Here is a 13,682-nt window from a genome sequence, read left to right as displayed (position 1 = left end):
CATATTAGCCTTTAAAATTAGCACTTTAGATTTCAAACGTTCGAGTCCCATAGACTTTAATGGGGTTCTAAAGTTCACACGCAACTTTGGTCTGTTGGCAGGTTCTGGTGCGAACCGAACGGGGGGGGGGGGGGGGGGTGTTCGGCTCATCCCTACTCCCCACCTGTGGTTTTGTGACTGGTTGCATAGGCACCCAATGGGTGGAAAGGAGGTGAGTCCCAGGCTCCCAAATACCTGGACATATGAAGTATTACTTCATATAACTTTATATTAGTAATGCTTTGTATTACTATTTCCCATTTTGTATTTTCAAAAACGTTTTTTTCCACCAATGAACATATTAAATAAACAAAAACACAGTTATGAAAGTTTGCAGATCGGGGGTCCTGGTTCTCAAATTTTCATGCTTGTTCTAAATCAGAAGCTCAGGCAGTACTGGAGCCAGATGCAGCCAGGCCATGTATTTTCTAAAGGTTGTCAGCAATGGATGTCTGCATATTTCTATCAGTTCATGTTACATTTAACACATTTAACATCTTCCTTACAAGGCGCAGATCCTCATTTCTTCAAATCATTACCAAACATAATCAGTTTTTATAAATGCGGGTAATAATTCTTCTGATTTTTTTAAAAAATGTACCTTTTGATTCTATGAACAAAAAATTATATTAAAAAAATTCTTCATACTCAAAGTTGACTTATCATTTATGTATTATCACAGTATTTCTCAACTCCAGTCCTTAACCACTTAAGACCCGGACCATTATGCAGGTCAAGGACCTTGCTCCTTTTTGCGATTCGGCACTACGTCTCTTTAACTGACAATTGCGCGGTCGTGCAACGTGCCTCCCAAACAAAATTGACATCCATTTTTACCACAAATAGAGCTTTCTTTTGGTAGTATTTGATCACCTCTGCGGTTTTTATTTTTTGCGCTATAAACAAAAATAGAGCGCCAATTTTGGAAAAAATGCAATATTTTTTACTTTTTGCTATAATAAATACCCCCAAAAAATATATATAAATTATTATTTTTTTCCTCAGTTTAGGCCGATACATATTCTTCTACTTATTTTTGGAAAAAAAATAAATAAAAAAAAATCGCAATAAGCGTTTATTGATTGGTTTGCGGAAAAGTTATAGCTTTTACAAAAGAGGGTATAATTTTATGGGATTTTTAATATTTTTTTTTTTACTAGTAATGGTGGCGATCATTTTTTTTTTCGTGACTGCGACATTATGGCGGACACATTGGACATTTTTGACACATTTTTGGGACCAAAAATAGCAAAAGTGCTATAAAAATGCACTGATTACTGTGAAAATGACAATGGCAGTGAAGGGGTTAACCACTAGGGGGCGCTAAGGGGTTAAGTGTGCCCTAAGGGACTGATTCTTACTGTAGGGGGCGTGGCTGGTTGTGTGACGTCACTGATCGTCGTTCTCTATAACAGGGAACAGATGATCAGTGACACTGTCACAGAGAAGAACGGGGAAGGTCTGTTTACACTCACCTCTCCCCGTACTTCAGCTCCTGTGAACCGATCGCGGGACACCGGTGGCGATCGGGTCCTCGGGTCCCGCGGGCGTGGTCACGGAGCTTCGGACCGGGTCGCGAGCGTGCCACCAGCGTGGCGTGCGCGACCCACGGCTGGACACTTAAAGATGACGTATATATACCGCCGTGTGCCCAGCCGTGCCATTCTGCCGACGTATATCGGCGTTAGGCGGTCCTAAGTGGTTAAGTCACCCCAACAGGTTATGTTTTCAGGCAGAGTGGGGTGGCCCACACTGCGCAGTTGGTAAGGTGGATGCATTTATATAGGACTGAAGGGGGATAGACTATGTAAAGGTAATCCAATGAGGAGGGAGTTGCAGTAGTTGAGGCGAGAGATGACCAGGGAATGATGTCATTGGTTAAAAAGGGGCGTATTCTGGAGATGTTGTGGAGGTTGAGACGGCATGATTTGGACAGGGAATGGGTGTTGGGCAGAAAGGACAATTCAAGGTTACCCCTAGCATCCTGTCATGTGGGGACGGACTGATCGTTGTGCCATTGATCTTTACAGAGAAGTCAGGTGAATGGGCACATGAGGGAGGAAATATTATGAGCTCGGTTTTGGATAGATTGAGTTTGAGGAAGTGGTGTCACATCCAGTCAGATATGTCTGTTAGTAAATCAGTAATAAGTGAGGAAATTGATGAGGTGAGCTGAGTGGTAGAGAGATAATGCCAGATTCTTGTAGATTCCGCGGCGGCGTAGCGTAAGCCATTTACACCGCCGCAAATTACTGGAGCAAGTGCCGTATTCTCCAAGCACTTGCTCCGTAATTTGCGGCGGCGTAGTGTAAATGGCCCGGCGTAAGGCCGGGTAATTCAAAGGGGGCAGCTTGTATTTAAATTAAGCGCGCCCCCGCGCCGATCAAACTGCGCATGCGCCAGGCAGAAAAATAGCCCAGTGCCCATGCTCCAGCTAACGACTGAAAACGTCAATGACGCCGACGTGAGCATCATTGACGTAAAGTCGTATTCGCGGACGACTTAGGAAAACAACGTAAACGACGGAAAAAGCCGACGCTGACCCGACGCCATACTTAACATGGCATACGACGGTCCTTCGTAAACTTGCCCCTCATATAGCAGGGGCAAGTTCATGCTTATGGAAACGTCGTAAATTCACTGCGTCGTCCGCGCGTACGTTCGGGAATCTCGCGTAAATAGATAATTTGCATAGACGACGGGGAAAACGACGAGGCGACACCTAGCGGCGGGAAAAAAATTTGCATTTAAGATCTGACAGCGTAAGAGCCTTACGCCTGTCAGATCTAAGGGATATCTATGCGTAACTGATTCTAAGAATCAGTCGCATAGATACGACGGCACAGATTAGGACTTATGACGGCGCAAATGGTGTTGCGCCCTCGTAAGCCCTTTGAGAATCTGGGCCATAGATTTTTGTGTCATCAGCATAGAAATGATATTGAAAGCTATGGGAAGCTATCAGCTGACCCAGGGAGGAGGTGTAGATCAAGAATTAGTGAGGTCCGAGGACAGAACCTTGGGGGACCCCAACGGTAAGAGGAATAGGAGAGAAGAAAGTCGAGTTGTAAGGAACACTGAAGGTGCTAGATGAGATTTAAACCAACAGAGAGTACAGTCACGAAGACCAAGGGAATAGAGTTATTTGAAGAGGAGGGGGTGGTCAACTGTATCGAAGGCAGCGGAGGGGTCAAGATAGAAACAAGAAGGGTTTTAGACACAATGATATGCTGTGTGTTAAAATAACTAACCCCAATTGATTTGAACAAATATTAAATTACAAATAATTACTCAATAGTTACTAATGTCTTAATGATAATACATATATATCAGTGAATGGTGATAAATGAAGTGAAGCAAAGTCCACCATAAAGGAAAGTTCATAGTATATAAGTCCCAAGTGCAAGGTCAATGAAAAATCCCAGGAAGAGGTGATGAGAAAGGCACTTCCACCAAAGTCAAACACTGCCTCTTACCGAATCCTATTGATCTCTGTTTAGGAGATCAAATACAGCATAAAAGGATGATATCCTCAAACAAATTATCCAGCTCAAGATGCGCAGAACGGTGGATGATCTCAGTCGATGAGCCAACACAGGATAAGTATATGTAAAGGAAGAAAGGACTCACATAGTGTAAAATCCTCGCGTTTAATAAGAAATAAAAGGAGTTGCACTTACATCAAGTTAAATGAATAAAGGCATCCAGTAAAAACAAGCCGGCCAGCTCTCAAACAAACAGCCCGTATCTTCCGGGTCCGATCACAATGCGCGGTGATGTCAGAACGTTCCGTGCCTGCGCGCATGCACACTTGATTTTGGTAGATTTTAATGACAAAAGGGCCGGGGGATAGGTTTTGGTCCATTTTAGTGACAAAAGGGCCGGGGGTTAGATTTTGGTCCATTTTAGTGACAAAAGGGCCGGGGATTCGATTTTGGTCCATTTTAGTGACAAAAGGGCCGGGGGATAGGTTTTGGTCCATTTTAGTGACAAAAGGGCCGGGGGTTAGATTTTGGTCCCCCTACCCATTCACCTGGCGGAAAAAAAATGTAAAAAAAACACACTACACAGGGGGCTAGATTCAGATAGGTGAGCGGATCTTTAGATCCGCTCACCTATCTGATTTACGTTACGCCGCCGCAAATTTTTGAGGCAAGTGCTTTATTCAGAAAGCACTTGCCTGTAAACTTGCGGCGGCCTATCGTAAATCCCCCGGCGGAATTCAAATTCCGCGGGTAGGGGTCGTGTAAAATTTAAATCAGGCGCGTCACCTCACCGAACGAACTGCGCATGCGCCGTCCGTAAACTTTCCCAGCGTGCATGGCTCTAAATGACGTCGCTAGGACGTCATTGGTTTAGACGTAAACGTAAATTACGTCCATCCGTATTCGCAAACGACTTACGCAAACGACGTAAAAAATTCAAAACCCGTGCGGGAACGACGGCCATACTTAACATAGGGTACATAGCCTATATGCTTTCTGCCAACCACGCTGCATTTTTTATGTGATCACCTGTATTGGTCTTTCCATAGTCCTGTACTTTTTTTATTGAACTTTATTTTTTTTGGTCATTTTATCGTATCTCTTCATGCCTAATAAAGGCTTTTTTTATAACCACACCATGTGGAGCTGTGTTTTCTTCCTTTCCATGACTCCATGATTGGCTTACTTGTTATATGCCACCATCCATGATGTTTCCTTGAGGGATTTAATCCATACTGGATCCATCCGGCTTCTGACGATCGATTGCCTGCTGTTCCAACGGCTTCCCATTGACATCATCGTTTTCAGGAGTTCCTGCATGCCTGATCGACACACCGTCGCTGACGAGTGTGTCCACACCATCCGGTAAGAGTATCCACCTTCTATATTTACCAGTTGGATGTTTTTGCGGATCCTGTGAGAGTGACCTCTGGATGGGGCTTCTATTACCTGCCTGAATATTGAAGTGCATTTGATTCCTGTGTTTGAGAAGACTCTCCTCACACGTTTTTGAAATTTAGTTTGCCTCAACGTTGGTCTTTTTTTTTTTGCATTGGGACTTTTATAACAAAAGTTTGTATTTGCTTGTTTTTTTTTTACTATTCTCTATGTACATTGCTTTTGGGACATTCATTGTTACTGTTTTCACTTTTAGTTTGGTCACAACTGGTACCGCCTACCCCAACTAAGTCAGGGAATGAACAAGTCGGGGAAAGCGCGTGTAGGAGTTCCCCCTCAAGATTCATACCAAACGCAGCTGACACAGTGCACTGCGATTACCTGCGGTTATGTGCCGATATCTGTGGGATTTCGCAGCTGGACGCATCCAGTTCTATTTTTTCTATCCGCACAAGACCGCAGGTAACCGTAGTGTGTGAATGATGTCATAGGAAAGCATTGTGTGCTTCTAGCTGCGGTAAAGTCCGCAGCTAAAAGCACCATTCTATCCGTTCGTGTGAAAGGGGGCTAATGGTGTTATATCCGTTGGAAGGAGGTAGCTCAACAATGAAATCCAGAGATTACCTATTCCTATAAAACCTTGGGAAGCGTTAAGACATCAGCAGGCCATAAGGTGGTCTTCTCTCATGCTTAGATCTTATAAAGACCTCACAGGTCGATACAATTAGCTAGATTCAGGTAGGGGCGCGCAACTTTAAGGCGGCGTAGCGTATCGTATTTACGCTACGCCGCCTTAAGTCAGAGAGGCAAGTACTGTATTCACAAAGTACTTGCCTCCTAACTTACGGCAGCGTAGCGTAAATAGGGCCGGCGTAAGCACGCCTAATTCAAATTAGGATGAGGGGCCGTGTTTTATGTTAATGGGGGGTGACCTGACGTGATTGACGTTTTTTTACGAACGGCGCATGCGCCGTCCCGGTACATATCCCAGTGTGTTTCGACGTGAATGTAAATTACGTCCAGCCTCATTCACGGACGACTTACGCAAACGACGTAAAATTTTCTAATTTCGACGCGGGAACAACGGCCATACTTAACATTGACTAGTCCAGCTATTTGATGGAATAACTTTACGCCTGAAAACGCCTTACGTAAACGGCGTATCTTTACTGCGACGGGCGCACGTATGTTCGTGAATAGGCGTATCTAGTCATTTACATATTCTACGCCGAACTCAACGGAAGCGCCACCTAGCGGCCAGCCTAAATGTTGGACCCTAAAATACGAGGGCGCAGGCTGTTGTATCTTAGCTAGGTTTAAGTGTATCTCAGTTTGAGAATACACTTAAACTTAGGACGGCGCAGATTCCGAGTTAGGTCGGCGTATCTACTGATACGCCAGCCTAACTCTCTCTGAATCCACCTAATAGTCTTTTATGGTGCTTGTCATATTAGGCTACCAGAAATAACGTTGGATGAGATCTGTGTTTTTTTCTATTCCAGGATGGCCAGCTAGGGGAGCATCATGTAGGACTTTTAATATATGGAAAACCATAGAAAGAGGAATATACAGATGAGTATGCCTATAAAAGAAACCTTCTTTATCTTGCGTTAAACCTTGCGGAATGGTAATATCAAACTTTGTTTAAGTAACTGTTTTAGATTGAGATTAGAAAGCAAAAACTTATGGGAAGGGATGAGAAAGGATGAAGGAGGAAGTTCTTCAACAGGTTCTGAAAGTCTGAAAGTCTAGAAAGAGAATCTGCTTTTCCATTTTTTGCACCTGGTCTGTAGGTGATCAAAAAATCAAATCTATCAAGAAAAAGACTCCAACGTAGCTGTCTAGAGGAGAGGGTTTTGTTAGACTTGAGGTACTGTAGATTACGATGATCAGTATAAATCATTGTGGGATGTGTTGATCCTTCTAGTAAGGGTTGCCAGTTCTCTAAGGCACATTTAATTGCAAGCAATTCTTTTTCACCAATAGGGTAGTTACATTCAGCTGGATTCAAGGTCCTTGAGAAAAATGCAACAGAATGAAGTGGTGAATCGGGAGCAGAATGCTGAGAAAGTATTGCGCCTAAGGCGCACTGTGAAGCATTAACTTCCAATACAAAATGATAATTGAAATTAGAAAGTTGCAGAATTGGGGCTGTTGTAAAATTATGTTTTAATTGTTGAAAGGCGTTTTGGGCAGCTTTTGACCAGGTGAACTTTACCAATGAGCTGGTAAGTTGGGTTAGTGGCTTTACCAGTAAGGAAAAGTTTTTTATAAACTTTCGGTAGAAGTTAGCGAAGCCCAAAAAACTTTGTATGGCCTTTCTACAAGTAGGTGTGGGCCAATTCAAAATGCAAGTCACTTTGGACTGATCCATCTGTATTCCTTTTGGAGAAATGACAAAGCAGAGGTTTGTTTAAAAACACATTTCTCAAGTTTGGCGTATAAAGAATGAGCTCTGAGTCTTGCAAGTACCCATCTGACATGTTTCCGGTGTTGTATCAAGTTATCTGAGTAAATGAGTATGTCATCCAAGTATACAACTACGCATATGTCGAGGAGGTCTCTGAAAATATCATTCACAAAGCTTTGGAAGGTTGCTGGAGCATTACACAAGCCGAAAGGCATAACAGTGTATTCGAAGAGTCCATAACGAGTGCGGAAGGCAGTCTTCCATTCATCACCTGACTTAATACGAATCAAATTATAAGATCCTCTGAGATCGAGTTTAGTAAATATGGTCAGGGGAGGGCTGGCAGCCTTAGGCCTGGGCGGCAAGTCCAGTCAAGTGGCCCATTGAACCGCCGAATCAGCTCACCATCCGTGGCCCACCTGGTTTTTCAATGCAGCCTCACCAGTACTCATCAGTGCAGCCAACTCCAGTGCCCATCAATGCAGTCTGATCACTGGGGCAGGTTACATGGGGTGTATGGGGGGGAGATGGGGGGTCAGCCAGGGTTGTCAGGTTCTCTCACCTCAGTGATCTCAGCTCAGCAGGTCCTTGCACACTACGGCCTCCTGGGGGTAATGCTCTTGGTCCTGGGGTCAAGTTGCAGCCAGCGCCCAGCCCTGCAACTCTGCGTCCCGACTCCCTGGCACGCACTGCCTCTGCCTGCTTCCAAGAATCCGGGCCCAGGAAGTTGTAGTTTCTATTGCGCTGCTCTGTTTTTCACCCACTGGGAGCTTGAGCGTGGACTACAACTCCCCAGAATGCAACAGCTAGGGTAAGCCGTTGTGGCCGTGCCCCCGGCCCGACTTCCTAGAGCAGAATAAAAAAGAAAATGGTAGTGGGCAGTGGTTGCCAGGCCATTTTGAACATAAGTTTGAGCGGCCTGGGAGGCAATTGCCACCCTGCCCCCTGGCCCAGCCCTCCCCTGAATATGGTAGAAGCCTGCAGTCTTTCAATCAATTCAGGAATGAGTGGGAGAGGATAATGATTCTTTACTGTGACTTTATTCAAAGCTCGATAGTCTATGATAGGTCTAAGACCACCATCTTTGTTTGTAACAAAGAACATAGCAGCACTGGCAGGAGAAGTAGTAGGTTTAATGAAACCCTTTTTTGAGTCAAATTTTTATTAACATATTTGAGGAAACAAAATACCATGACATGAGCAAGGCACATAGGATAATTACATAGAATCAATAACAGGGATTACACGGTCAGTAGAAAACAGCGTCAGTCCTCTAGGAGCATGCAAGTAATCATCACACATGGTATACACTGAAGTCAAAACAGTGTACATCATTAAATATCATAATCCGGAAAAAAAACATATCCGTGCACAAAATAGAAATAAGGAAGAGACAGGCACAGAGGAAAGCAAGAGGAAGAGAGGAGGAAGAGAACAGAAAAAAAAGGGAGAAAGGGGGAGGGGGGGTGGGGGAGGGAGAGGTAGAGAGGGAAGGACGGAAGAGGGTTTGCAGGTCAACTGCGGGGGGGGGGGGGGGACGGGAGGTGAAGGGGTGCTGGGCAGACCGAGATGTTGGAGCTCCACATAGCAGGTTCACGAGACACATCCAGGCTGATCATAGGATTCTAACCTCGCTTTCAGGGAATCAGAAGTAGAGTAATCTATCCAGAGAAGCCAGAGGGACTTAAATTTATCAAAGGTATCATTGTCTAAGGCGATCATCTCCTCCATGCGCATGATATCATTGACCAAGGAGACCCATACAGTCAGAGTTGGAGTAGTGGTGGTCTTCCAAAACAAGGATATGAGTTGTCTAGCGGCTGATAGAAAGAAACGTAGTAGGGAGCTCTTTTGAGACACCATCGACCCAGGGAGCATGGCAAGGCTATTTCCGGGGTAGGTGAAAGTGTACGATCATAGAGACCACTATGTATGGCAAAAACCTGCGACCAAAGGGGTTGGACCGCCGCGCACTCCCTCCAAACATGTAAGTAGCTCCCCTCCGCCAATCCACATCTCCAGCATAAGGGAGACATGGATGGGAAAATGTTGTGTAGAGTTTGAGGGTCCCTGTACTATCTAGAGAGGAGTTTACATTTTTTTTCCTGAGAGTAGCAGGAAATAGAGGACTTGTAAAGTGTAAAGTGGAATGATTTTTGCCAATCCACTAGAGAAAGGTCTTTGTCCAGGTCTGTAGACCACCTCCTAGTGTAAGGGGGGAGTTGATCGTGTAGCAATGTATGTTGTAGTGAGTACATAGAGGAGAGTAGATGCCTAGACGTTTCCGAGAGAGAACACAGCTGCTCAAATCCCGTTAGAGGTCTATGAATTTGGGAAGAAGAAAACGAGTCCGAGCAAAAAGAGGATATATGGAGTGCCGTGAGCCAATTTCCTGAGGAGCCCGGTAGAACGGGGTACCCCAGAGAAGGATCCACAAAGGAACCCGCCACAGGCCAGGTTGACCGTGAATATGGGCCTACCATATTGGACCCCATACCCTGAGGCAGAGAAGGGTGGTTGAACAACGAAGTAAGGGGCGAGGGGTCTGTGGATAAAAGGGGTAATAGACCTTTTTTATACCATAGGGTTAAGGCAGCGAGTGTTAGGGGGGAAGACGAGGAAAGCAAATGTAATTGTCGCCCATAGCCCCATAATAAGGCCCGCAAGTCATATGGGGACAGATCTTGTTCCACCGAGGTAGATGCTTTAGGGAAGGGGCGAGGAAACCATTCCAGTACCCGAGATAGTAATGCCGCCCTATGGTACAATTCAAAATCCTGGAGGCCCAGCCCTCCCCGTGTTTTAGGATAAGTGAGTAGTGTGTAGCGGATACGCGATAGTCCCTGGTTCCATACAAATCGAATGGACAGGGAGCGCAAGGAAGTGAAGAAGTGTTTAGGGACAGAGATAGGTATCGTTTGAAATAAGTACAATAATTTAGGCAGGGTGTCCATTTTCAGAGAATTAATGCGGCCGAACCAGGGTAATGAGGAAGGGCGCCAGGCGTCTAAGTCCTTCCTGATTCGGGCTAGCATAGGGAGATAATTAAGGGCATACAAGTCCGACAAATTTGAGGGGATTATTATCCCCAGGTAGGATATACCTCTGGTTCCCCATTGGAAAGGGAAATTAGCCTTAACCCTGGCGAGGGTAGAGGGCGGTAAGGAAACGGACCTCCGTCTTAGACATGTTCAACTTAAAGGATCACTAAAGGATTTTTTTTTTTAGCTAAATAGCTTCCTTTACCTTACTGCAGTACTGGTTTCATGTCCTTATTGTTCGTTTTTGCTTTGAAGTTGCTGTAATTCTCCTGTGATCTCCACACTTCCTGGTTGTCTGGCTCCTTATAACCACAGTATCAGATTCAGATTCATTTTGAAAACAAAACACTGCCCTGGATTTGTTTGTTTTTGTTCTGTGGGTCTCTTTACTTCACAGAAACATGAAACCAGTTTAAAACGTGAAACTAGAGGCACATTATATGATTGAATTTAATCTATTTTTAATCATTTTTAAAAGGAATCAGTTTACAGGGTATAGAGACATAAAAGTTAACAGTCATTTCAGCAAAACATTTTTTTTCCTTTAGTGACCCTTTAAAGTTGCTAAACTCACCAAACCTATGGAATTCATGCATCAGCGAGGGTAGGGACGTGTGTGGTTGCTGAATATACACCAGGAGGTCATCCGCGTAAAGGGAGAGTTTGTGGGTAGCAGAGGGTGTCTGTATCCCCACAATGGAGGAATTCTGCCTAATGGCCCTAGCTAAGTATTCTATCACCAGTACAAAAAGTAGAGGCGATAGAGGGCAACCCTGCCGGGTACCGTTGGAAATATGGAACGGAGATGACGAGGAGCCCTTAACTAGAACAGAGACCGAGGGTTGGGAGTATAGCGCCATAACCTTGGACACAAAAGTGGGACCAAGGCCAATCTGTTCAAGGGAAAGACGCAGGAACTGCCAGTTGACCCGGTCAAATGCCTTCTCCGCGTCAAACGAAAAAAGGCATGCTTTAAGATTATGTTGCTGGATGTATGAAACAAGATGAATGGTTTTAGTAGTATTGTCCCTGGCTTCGCGTCCAGGGACAAAACCCACCTGGTCCAAATGGATGATGGAAGGTAAAAGGGGCGAGAAGCGGGTAGCCAAAACTTTGGCAAAAAGGCATTGGGCGGGGTCCTTCCCCGGTTTAGGTATAACTGAGATGTTAGCGGAAAAAAGGGCACTAGAGGGAGGATGAGAATCATCTATGTAGTTAAACGCTAGAGATAGCAAAGGGGCCAAAAGTTGGGCAAACGATTTATAAAACCTAGGGGAGAACCCGTCAGGGCCCGGACATTTACCGGGTTTCAAACCCTTAATTGCGGAAAGGAATTCCGCCACCGTGAGGGGCTCATCCAGGTCGGCGGATGCTGTTGTTTCTATCCGAGGGAGGGCCGTCTCAGCTATGTAGTCCTGCAGATCTGGAGGGTGTGGGGCGGCTGAGGGGGACCGTCTAATTCATGAGGGCAGGTTATAGAGCTGAGAATAATAACGCTGGAAGGCATCCGAGATGCCCCGAGTGTTACTAATCTTTTGTTGGTTGGAGGTACAGATATGCTGTATGGGACGGCGGGGAGGGCGAGGATGGAGGACTCTCGCTAAGTGTTGCCCACTTTTATTAGCTAGGGTATAGTGTCAGCAACGGCCCTTGTCTCTGGCAATGAGGGAGTGGGCATCCAATATGCCTAATAAATCACGGCGAGCATTGGAAAGATCAACATAGGTGGCAGGATTTGGGGCTCGCTCATGAGCGAGTTCTAGAGTAGCGATCATGGAAAGTAAGCGGGCAATCTCAGCGGACCTGGCCTTCTTAAGGCAGGAACCATGTTGAATGAAGATCCCCCTAAGTACACACTTCAGGGCCTCCCATTTAGTGAGGGGGTTGGTGCTGTCGGACAGGTACTTAATCGCTCGCTCAACATCAGCAACACATGAGGTGTCTTTTAGTAAATTGTCATTCAGACGCCAGGAAAATGCCCTATGGAATCTAGGCGGGTGGGCCAGGCTTAAATGCACCGAAGCGTGGTCAGACCACAAGATGTTTCATAAAGAAGCCTTAAGCGGGACATCCAACAGCAATTGGGAGATCAAAAAATAGTCAATACGACTATATGAGTTGTGGGCTACAGAGTAGCAGCTGTAATCTCTCTCAGACAGGTGTTGCGCACGCCAGACATCCACTAGCTGAGCGGAGTGTAAAAATGATTTGATGTGTGTGAGAGTGGAATGTGGTGTAGAGGACTTACCCAGAGAAGTGTCCACATCTGGAGAAAGAGCTACGTTTAGGTCCCCACCCAGGATGAAACAAGGCCCGCCAAAAGAGATCAGTTTGTTCAGTACCGCGGATAGGAAACTCCCCTGGTCTTGGTTCGGTCCATATACATTAGCCACTGTGAAAATAGAAGAGTTAGGGCCAGATTCATAAAGACTTACGACCAGTAGATATGCCGTTGTAAGTCCGAATCCGTGGCGTCGCAACTTTAAGCGTATGCTCAAACTGAGATACGCTTAAATGTTGCTAAGATATGACCGCCGTCGTATCTTAACTGCATATTTATGCTGGCCGCTAGGGATGTGTACGCTGATTTACGCCTAGAATATGTAAATCAGCTAGATACGCCTATTCACGAACGTACGCCCGGCCGTTGCAGTAAAGATACGCCGTTTACGTAAGGAGTTTTCAGGCGTAAAGATAAACCACCAAAAACATGGCGCAGCCAATGTTAAGTATGGACGTCGGAACCGCGTAAAATTTTACGTTGTTTGCGTAACTCGTCCGTGAATGGGGCTGGCCGTAATTTACATTCACGTCGAAAGCATGACGATTTGCCGACGCCATTTGGAGCATGCGCACTGGGATACGTCCACGGACGGCGCATGCGCCATTCGATTGAAACGTCATTTACGTGGGGTCACAGTTAATATACATAAAACACGCCCACAGCTTCAACATTTGAATTAGGCGGGCTTACGCCGGCCCTAATACGCTACGCCGACATAACTTCGGCGGCGAAATATTTGAAAATACCATACTCGCCTCTCAAAGTTACGGCGGCGTAGTGTATAGGAGATATGCTATGCCCGCCTAAAGGTATGTGAATCTACCCCTTAGTTTTCAATTTAAGAAAAAGGAAACGGAATCTAGAACTTCTGGATGGAAAGTTTTATGGAAGGCTATGGACACCCCCCGCGATTTAGCCAATGGGTTCGTGCTGTGGAACCATTGATGGTAATAAGGGTTATTTAGAAGAGGGACAGCCGAGCCCCTAAAATGAGTCTCCTGTAGGAGCAAGATTTGAGTCCTGGC

The sequence above is a fragment of the Rana temporaria genome, chromosome 8 (genome assembly GCF_905171775.1).
Source record: "Rana temporaria chromosome 8, aRanTem1.1, whole genome shotgun sequence".
Classification (NCBI taxonomy): domain Eukaryota; kingdom Metazoa; phylum Chordata; class Amphibia; order Anura; family Ranidae; genus Rana; species Rana temporaria.
This window is presented reverse-complemented; position numbering follows the sequence as displayed.